The sequence below is a fragment of the Amphibalanus amphitrite genome, unplaced genomic scaffold (assembly GCF_019059575.1).
Source record: "Amphibalanus amphitrite isolate SeventyFive unplaced genomic scaffold, NRLGWU_Aamphi_draft 001471F_arrow, whole genome shotgun sequence".
Classification (NCBI taxonomy): domain Eukaryota; kingdom Metazoa; phylum Arthropoda; class Thecostraca; order Balanomorpha; family Balanidae; genus Amphibalanus; species Amphibalanus amphitrite.
The window spans coordinates 5,305-15,332 of NW_024882964.1; positions in this window are offsets into that span (position 1 = coordinate 5,305).

Genomic DNA, 10,028 nt, shown 5'->3' on the forward strand with positions numbered 1-10,028 from the left:
CTTTTAAAAACCCCTTGACCTCGTGACCTTGTCCTAAATCGATACCGGTCGGTGCTCTTCCCTACACCAAAGCGATAAATGTTCCGGCAAGCAGGTTACAGCAATTTCGATTTGCAAGCGGCAAGCTGGGCGCAGTTAACTTTCAGCCTAAAAGCTGCATCAATCTCGAATACCCCACTTCAACATCTAAAAGCATGGCCAAGTTTGCACCTGGTATGCGCATCATCCCAATAATGCGGAACCGTTCACTTCAGCAGAATGACACCATTACGGTAAAAAGATGTTAATGTAGGTAGGGTAGGTAACTGTGGGGAAAACGCACCCCTGGGTTAAACGCCTCCCCTAAAAAATCGTATTTCTTATCGACGGATAGGTGTTTTATCCTGTCTTTCAGAACAGTCAGCTGCTTGTTTACGTAGGTCTCTATTTCCGGTTCTGCGTCTTGAGGAGCAGAGTGGGTAGGTGCTGATGTTGGTTTTGGGTGCTGTTTTTGTTGTTTTTACGGAAGATTCCTGATATTTTGATGCCCTCTTTATATCACAAAACTTGCTATTGTGCACATCACTAAAAACTGCGTTTTATTGTCATTCTGTTGAATTTATTATGCTGCGGCGTTAGTGGCGCGTTTTTTGTCAATATTTTGTTGACCGGAAATGGAGTGCATGGGGAAAGACGCCTACTCGATGCATGGGGCAAGACGCCCCAGTTTTCTGAAAGGGGGGAGTTTTGCACGGTGGTGAGAGTGCAGGGTAGCGCCATGTAGGTGGGGGCCAAAAAGGCCTCTCTCTGTCCTTTTTTGCTGATATATCCTAAACGACTGCAGATATCGTCACCAAACTTTCAGGACTCCTCCGGGCATCCATTTTACACATTGCAACAAAATTTTATTCCAAAAGCTATGATAGGTTGACCACAAATGACGTCAGAATGACGTCAAGTTCTGCCATGTTCATCATGTTCTGTTGCTGGATGGGGTGGGGGCGCTTTGCACATGGGTGTGGGCGTATTACCCAGAGTGTGGGGCAAAACGCCCTTTTGTAAAGGTATGCGAAAACCTTTTTGGGGGGTTAAATACCACACGCAGGTGTCTTTTCTTGGTCTCAAAGCGTAGTAAAAGGAATGAGCTACATGATGGTGCCCAAAGGTTTGAGTAATCTGTGTTGGGTTGAGTGTCAGAAGGTTTCGCGCTTAATGGGGGCGTTTTTGACCTATTCACCCTACCTCCGCGATTCCGGTCTCTCCGGTAATCTTCGTACTGCCCGACCATTTAAGCACACGGGCTATGTCATAATGCTTTTTTCGCCAGTTCAAGTTGTCGGGAAAATGGGATCAATATGGCTAGTTTGAAGCAATGATGCCCTGTAAAAGCATTTCAAAAGATTAGGTCGTAAGAGTGATGCGCCTAACATACACAGACTTCGAATGTTCTGCGCTGTGGCGCTCCCAGAGGAACAGTAACCGCATGTCAAGTGGCCATCGACCGTATGGCATTGACCCGGCACGATGTTACCATGGCATATGCAAACGCCGCTGCCAGCTATCTGCATGGCACAGCTCCGAGCAGAAAGGTCATTGCCACCGCGCGGACGCAGTTGACCGGGGTGGTTACTTATGCAGACTAAAACAACCAACCATTGAACGAATCTCATAGACACTTTTATGGGAAAATAAAGCAAAATAAATAAAGCCTTTCCTGAGGCATCATAATCCCGTTGTGTGGATAGCTGTGGTTTTCCAGCTGCCTGTTGATGGCAGTCATCTAAGCGCTGTTCGTCTGGAGTCGATGCCGACTCCGCCGCCGGGGAAGCAGCGGTCAGGCCGGTCGGACCCAGTCATGCATGACGGCGACTGGCGTGGCGTTCGTCTCTGCACGGCCGGGGTCAATGGCTGCCGAGCCAAGTTCACAGGTCACTGGAGGTCAGGCAGCTACGCTGAGGAGCGAGCTCGGGTGGCGGCAGAGGAGGTGATGGGATGGGAGGTACGAGAGGCTAGATGATGGCTGCTTATGGTATCCGATGGGTGGTCAGCTGTGTATTTTATTGAGTGGTTTTATGGCAGTGAAAACGGATTAGTGAATACGAGTCATTCGTCACTCGTAGTTCACTCGTCACTCGTGTGCTTTGCGCTGGTAAATGCAATTTATAATGCCACTAATTGCCTCAAGGATGTCACACGACATGCACCGGCTCTTCTGGTTACTGCCATTGCATTTATAGTTTGCACTTTATTCTTACAGCGTAAAGATACCTGATACCCACTAGTTTTCTGATGCAGCTTGCAAACCCTTGTCATCGGTATGTTTTCATCCAAGAAAATCCTCAATCTCTTTGGAATGCCAAACCATAAACACACTTCACCTCCAAACCTTTGTCTGGGCGGTGGTGTTGATCAGCCCCACGTGGCGCGGATAATAATCCCGTCAACATCTCCCCTCAGCAGCACAAACATGCACTCTCGGCATCTTAATCGGACGAATCTTGATACCTCACCACCTCGAGGATCGGCGGATTTTATAAGCACGTTCCTCCAGTCCTCCCTCCCCTCTTGTCCGCCCCCCCCCTGTGGCCCGGCCCAATCTATCTGGTTTGGCACGCGGCCAAAACGGATCATCTAACGGATCGCGCTTGGCGTGGGCGTTAACAGATCAGATCACGTGACTGACTCCAGCGGTAACAGACCAGACCACGTGACCGGCCCCGGCGGTAACAGACCAGACCACGTGACCGGCCCGGCGGCGAGAGATGCTGACGGTAGGGTGAATAGGTCAAAAACGCCCCCAGTAAGCGCGAAACCTTCTGACACTCAACCCAACACAGATTACTCAAACCTTTGGGCACCATCATGTAGCTCATTCTTTTTACTACGCTTTGAGACCAAAAAAAGACACCTGCGTGTGGTAGTTAACCCCCCAAAAAGGTTTTCGCATACCCTTACAAAAGGGCGTTTTGCCCCATACCCTGGGTAATACGCCCACACCCATGTGCAAAGCGCCCCCACCCCATCCATCAACAGAAAATGATAAACATGGCAGAACTTGACGTCATTCTGACGTCATTTGTGGTCAACCTATCATAGCCTTTGGAATAAAATTGTGTTGCAATGTGTAAAATGGATGCCCGGAGGAGCCCTGAAAAATGGTGACAATATCTGCAGTCGTTTAGGATATATCAGCAAAAAAGGACAGGGAGAGGCCTTTTCGGCACCCACCTACAGGGCGCTACCCTGCACTCTCACCACCGTGCAAAACGCCCCCCTTTCAGAAAACTGGGGGCGTCTTGCCCCATGCATCGAGTAGGCGTCTTTCCCCATCCACTCCATTTCCGGTCAACAAAATATTGACAAAAAACGCGCCACTAACGCCGCAGCATAATAAATTCACCAGAATGGCAATAAAACGCAGTTTTTAGTGATGTGCACAATAGCAAGTTTTGTGATATAAAGAGGGCATCAAAATCTTAGGAATCTTCTGTAAAAACAACAAAAATAACACCCAAAACCAACATCAGCACCTACCCACGCTGCTCCTCAAGACGCAGAACCGGAAATAGGGACCTACGTAAACAAGCAGCTGACTGTTCTGAAAGACAGGATAAAACACCTATCCGTCGATAAGAAATACGATTTTTTTAGGGGAGGCGTTTAACCCAGGGGTGCGTTTTCCCCACAGTTACCCTACACTTCTATAGAGAGAACAGAAGATGGATTGGCTGTTCAGCAGGCACCGCGCTTATTTGTTACGTCTATTATAAGCAGTCGGCGCCGTAAATGCCGCATGCATAAAAAGGTATGTTGACATAAAAATTATGAATTTGCTGAAGAGTTCAGTGACCCTAAAACTGCATCCTAAAATTGCATTAAATATTTGTCTTACATCATATACATTGCATGCACAAACTAAATCAATGATGTGGTCCCGTTCCCCCATGTATTACCTATTCAAACGGTCCCCCGTTCCCAATAACCTCAGCAGTCGTCTCATCTCTTTAGCCCGCTGATGAATATGGGAAGGTGGCGGTCTATTTCGCGGCGCCACGGCAGCGGTACGGGTGGCTCTCTCGGCAGAGCGGCCCGGCCCCGCCCTGGACTGGTATAGCGGTACTCAGAGACGAGGGCTGAGAGACGGAGAGCATGGCTGGGAACTGGGACACTCCCTGGAGAGGAGCGACTCTGCAACACGGGGTGCCACATTCACACGGGACTACGCTGGTGTGCTTTCGTCATTGTCGCGGCCGGCAGAGATGGCTATGAAATCAGCAGAATAAAAAGGCAGCAGCCTGCAATAGACGGCCACTTAGGAAGAACACTGGAGGTTCGCAAAATGACGATGAAAGAAGCAACTCACCAGCCCAAAATGACGTCAGATAGGAACACGTGGCTATGGAAGAGACTGACACGGTTGAAGTGGCGCCGGCCGCACCGTTTTATGAAGCCGATTGACACGGTCGAAGTGCCCTGGGTCCCACCGTCTTATGTAGAGGCGAGTTCCCGAGCGGCCCAGAGTGGGAACAGTTTGTGTTTTGCTCCGCTGACTGCCGATGGTAGACATACGTTCCGCTGGTCAGCTGAGAAGCTCCAACAAACATATCTGGGGAACCGGGACTGCTTATCATCGAGCCCAACAGCCGCATCAAAATGACAGATGAGCGCCTTTTAAATGTGTGATTTCTGAGATGGTTCGAACATTCATTGTCCAATGACAAAGATGTTTTTGTAACGGCGCGGTGTTTGCAGTGAGTGCTTTCTTATTCCTTACGAACGTGACAACAATTCTAAGCAATCGTGTTCACTCATTTTTGGCGATTCCGTTACAAATAGACATGAAAGTACCTATAGGCTTCCTATACGTGTTGAGATGCCGGTATATTTGTAACTGCGTGAGCCAGCTATTCGGTCGAGGACTCTTGAGCACACAGAACGCAGTCGTGCAGAAACCTCAGGAATGTACGAAAGAAACTGGATAAAAAGAAACACAACAAATCTGCTGTGTCACACACGCAAGCAAAGCTAATCTATAGCTAATAAAAGGTTCCACACAATAAAGCGATAAATATGTGCTTCCGAGTTTGAGATCCATTGAAGCAGAAGCCCTCGTTGGTTCTCTCACTGCGTTCCCACTCCCGCTGTGTAGTGGATGCCATTAATCACGTCACGAATACAGCTGCTTGGCTGTCACGCTACCTAAAGTTTGGTGTTCGTTCGACTCTAGCTCGGTCTCTACTTACTTACATCAAAGCCGAACTTATACATAGCAGTGACAGCAGCAGCAGCAGCAGCAGCAGCAGATATTTAGGCAGTGGCGGTTGCGGCAGCACTATCAGAGGCGTGACGGTGTGCCGATGGCGGGGCAGCGTTCATCGAACCCAGCATCTCTGCGGTGCCGGGTCTGACCGCCGACCGACCGGCCGAGCCGCGGCCTCTATGGCGACAGATGGCTGCAGTCTCGGACTCCGACACCTGATGGCTGACCGAGACTGCCGCCGCGGACCCTGTCACCTTGGTACTGCTGCATGCACTAGCGAGCAATGGTCAGCAGGAAATACATAAACAAAGAAATGTTGATAGCCAAGGGAGAGACGAAGATGAGGGAAAGATGGACGATGGTTGCATCCATGTGACGACTAGGTATAGTTAATATTATCTATCATCTTTAATGCCACTAGAAGGTGTGCAAGGAATTCTACAGTGGTCATTGTTTAGCATGGCTGAGTGCGCTCATAGGTTTGCAAATCCGTGTAGTGAAATCATGGCTGGAATGCTCGAATCATTCCGTTGGTATGACGCACAGTGAAATTCAGGTATGCCACCTGGAATGTTTGCGAATCACAAGTTGACTCTACATGCTGTCTTTTTCGCTTTCGATAACGTTTCTCAGTATGAGTCCTGCCACTGATTCATGAACTTCCTGTGATGTAAAGCTCCATATCAATATAAGAATGCCTAGTGTGAAAATAGGGTTGGTCAATGATGTGCGCATAGGTAGGTATACATAAATATATGAGAGAAAGACCCGACAATATATTTATAATGTGCATGCCTTCTATTGTTCATGATTAACCCCAGACATGTGCATGGATCCGAGAAAATGGGTCTGGGATCTGATCCCACGGATCCTGATCTCGGATCCGTCGGGATCATAGATCCAGCTCTGTAATTTATCGAGAGATCCATAGGGATCACAGATCCGAGTCTCATTTTTTGCTTGAGATCCAGTGAGATCATAAATCCTCACTTATTTTTTGTTAACACATATATCCCAAAAACACTTGTTTCAACTCACAAACGTTCTGTTTTAGTGATTTTATGTGATCGCACGTCATAATCCATAGTTTCGTGTCACTCATTGGCATAGAAACCCTTTAAAACATGGTTTCAAATGTGGTGCATGGTGGGATCCACTCAGATCATAGATCCATGTTTTTAATTTATCGTCACATCATATGAAATCATAGATCCAAGCACAGATAACAGTAGTACTACTGTTGTGTGATCCAAGATGTATTTTTCACGCCGGATCCGGTGGGATCATAGATCCCAACCTGTACTTTGCTTCGAGATCCACTGAGATCATAGATCCATCACTCGGATCCATGCGCATGTCTGATTAACCCTCAGCCTAAGCCCAATTTGGAATACCAGAGCAACAACCAGAACAATCCCCCTTCCCGAACCATGAGTTATAATTCCGCCTCCCCCCCCCCTCAAACAGTGTGGCCAAATTGGTTTAACGTTAGGGGAGGATGTATTAAAAAGTCGTACGAGGATGTCACTATTAAAAAAAATCGTCTTCAGCCTCAATTTAGGTGCAGTTTTTACAGATAATGTGGAAAACTAACCTGACGTCAAGTTCTGGTGGAAAGTACAAAAAACTCCGATATTGTCATTAAAGATGTAAAAAAAAAACATTGCAAGCGCGACAGCACGAGTACGACGGTGCGAATCGTACATTGGAACATTTTTAGTCTTTATTCCTACACTACATAGGCATGCATGCTTTCGCGACAAAAACGTCGTGATGATGTAATTTTAAAATTTCTGAGGATGTCATTATACTTTTCATTGGGGTGACTTTCCCCGCAACATCACCAATTTGGCCACACTGCCTCAGAACCGGTACATCGGTCACCGTCACGGCACCTCCTCTGTCCGTCAGACTATACGGAGTGTCAGCTATGCGCCGGCCGGGTCGTTCATTATCCCCTCCCCGCTGTCACGGCTCGCTCCGCTGCCCCGCGACCGTACGAGTGTCGTGAGAGACACACAGGACTGACCGGATGTAACGGTAAAGGAGGAGGGGGGGGGGGGGTACGGTGGTCACTGCTGCCGATGGTGACAACTGACCAATTATGTGGTAGCTGGGCGTGAGTTGTGACTTTGATATTAGAAAACAAACACGGTGTAGATCCAGGCTTGGGACGATATCGTCTATGCAAACAAAATCGTCTACAATGGCAAGCGGCGCATGTAAATATTCTAACAACGTTATGCGACGTGTCCTTTCTGACCTTAGGAAGGTCAATGCCGTATCATGTGGTATGAAAATTAGGGAGTTGAATCACCGCGTCACGTAAAAAGTTTCAACAAAACCTCATAAAATGAGCCGGCGGAACTGAGAGGAGCCGACACATCCGCACACTGTTCCATCTTTGCTTCTGCCAGAATGTCCCACAAAGTCAACATACTCGTACCTATACCCCTTTATTTGAGCAGCGCGTTTGGAGATTTGAAAATTAAATGAATTCACGCCAACCCCCTGTTATCTGCCTTTTCGGGGTCACTGACAACCACTGCTGAATTGACATAAAGGGACATTTATTCTCTATTCTCTGGCCCTAGACTCTGGTGTAATATCGCATAGACTCTTAAAAGATTGAACGTATTTTATCAACGAAATACAATGTAAATATCGGCCATGACAAATACGCATGACAAATACGAATTACGCAAGAAAGATAAAAGCACATAACCTGAGCTAAACAAAAACTGAGGATAATAATCACATCCAATGGATTCTCGAGCTCATTAGATTAGATCTCAGTCCGATCGTAAATACGGCTAGCTCGGCTCATTAGTGTAGATAGTTACAAGGCACACAGCGCTCACTCATTGTGAGTATACCATGCTCACTCGTCTGTGAATCTCTAACTCTTAGTTCTCTCAGATTCGGACCTCTCAGCTCATTCGCCCGTGGCTCTATCAGGCCTATCGGCTATGTATCTCCCATCCCTCTCATCTACGGATCTCCTTAGCTAGACCATGCATGGCTCTTCCAGCCTGCTCAGTGCCCATGCATGGAGTCCTCTCGCCAGTAGCTTGGTCAGCCCTATCTCCCATGGCCTTCTCAGCCTAATGAAACACACAGCCCTCTCCCGGTAGCTGTCCAAGCACGCCTGCTATCCCTCTCCTCCGTAGCTCTCCCAGCCCTCCCCCGTAGCTCTCCAGCTCGCTCGTCTCCTGCGCCAACCCACGGCTCCGTTCCGCTCAGCTCCGCGCCGCTGACCGAGACGGCTGACCGGGGGAGGTCGGACTCCGCCGGCCGACGCACTGTGGTGGAACGACGACCGCTGCCGTACCGCCGCTGACGCTGACGCTGTGCTGTGCCGGCGGCAGTGGTGGCCCAGCCGCGGGCCCGGCAGGAAGTCGAGAGTGGGTGGTGAGACGGGAGTGGTACGGTGTGATAGAGGCTGGTTGAGTGACGCATGTTGCGGTGCTGAAGGTGCGTGCTGATAAATAATTTCTATTTATTTAACTGCTTTTGTGTTTCTAAATAATCTGCATCTTACTTTATTGATTCGGTTCCTAGAACCAGGGTTGTGCTCGACTCAAAAAAAAAATTCCGACTCGACTCATCATTCAACCTCAGAAAGCCCTGACTCAACTCTGACTCAACAAGGAGCTGATTTTTTCCCTTGACTCGACTCATGACTCAAGCGGCTCAATGAAAATATGAGTCGACTCAAACTTCACTCAAATTTTTTGTTGAGTCAAGTGAGTTGACTCAAAATTGACTCAGATAAAAAAAGCTCTTGAGCGGGGGGAGGGGGGTGAAAAGTCCGGCAACAGGGTCAGGGAAGCGGGGGTGGGGAATGAAAAGCTTGTTTCTGGAAAGTTGAGTCAGCTGACTCATGTTCCTAAATGTTTGACTCAACTCAATGTCAAAGTTATTTTACTGACTCAACTCTGACTCAACTCAACGCCTTAATATTTTTGTCCGACTCACTCTGACTCAACTCAAACAGCTCAAAAATTTATCCGACTCGACTCAATCTGACTCATTTGAGTCAGAGTTGAGTCAAATTTTGACTCGACTCATGAGTCAAGCAAACCCTGCCTAGAACAAACGTAATTTATGCAGTATAACACTTAAATGTTTATGGCATTTAAAGAAAGCGCTACGTAGCACAACGAATTACCTAAAATAACAATAATTAATTCTTAGCAGCATAATTCAATCACTCTCTCATTACTTAAAGTGAACGTCATCGAATCTCGTCGCTGGTTCCAGCAAACGGGAGCATCGTCAAATTATTGGCCGTCCTACAAAAATACGGAGTCGGTGATAACTTGGCCTCAGTGAAGGAAATTCAAGAGTAGCGTCACAGCATCAATACCGTCTCGTCACGTCGGAGTCACGTCACGTCAGTCACATCATGTCACGGCCGTGACCGTGAGGCCAACCGCGTCACACAGGAGCGGCTACACATCAGTCGTGCAGTCGGCGAGACTCGGGTGTGGAGCTGAAACGCCCTCGCGGCGGCCGTTGAACTGTGACTGCGCCTGTGATCAGGCCAGGGACTGCGCCTGCGACTGAGGTCAAATAGCTGCTCTAGTGACTGAGTTCAAATACTGCGCTAGTGACTGCGGATAGAATCTGCTGCGCCTGTGTGACTGAGACTGTGTCAGGGAAAGCAGCATCCGACAGTGACTGATCAGTGTCGACTGCCGAACGGTGCGGACTTGGACTGTCGTCCCCCCCGCGGCCGGTGACCTATTGACTGTCCCCGCGGCCGCTAACCCTCTCTAAGGCGGCC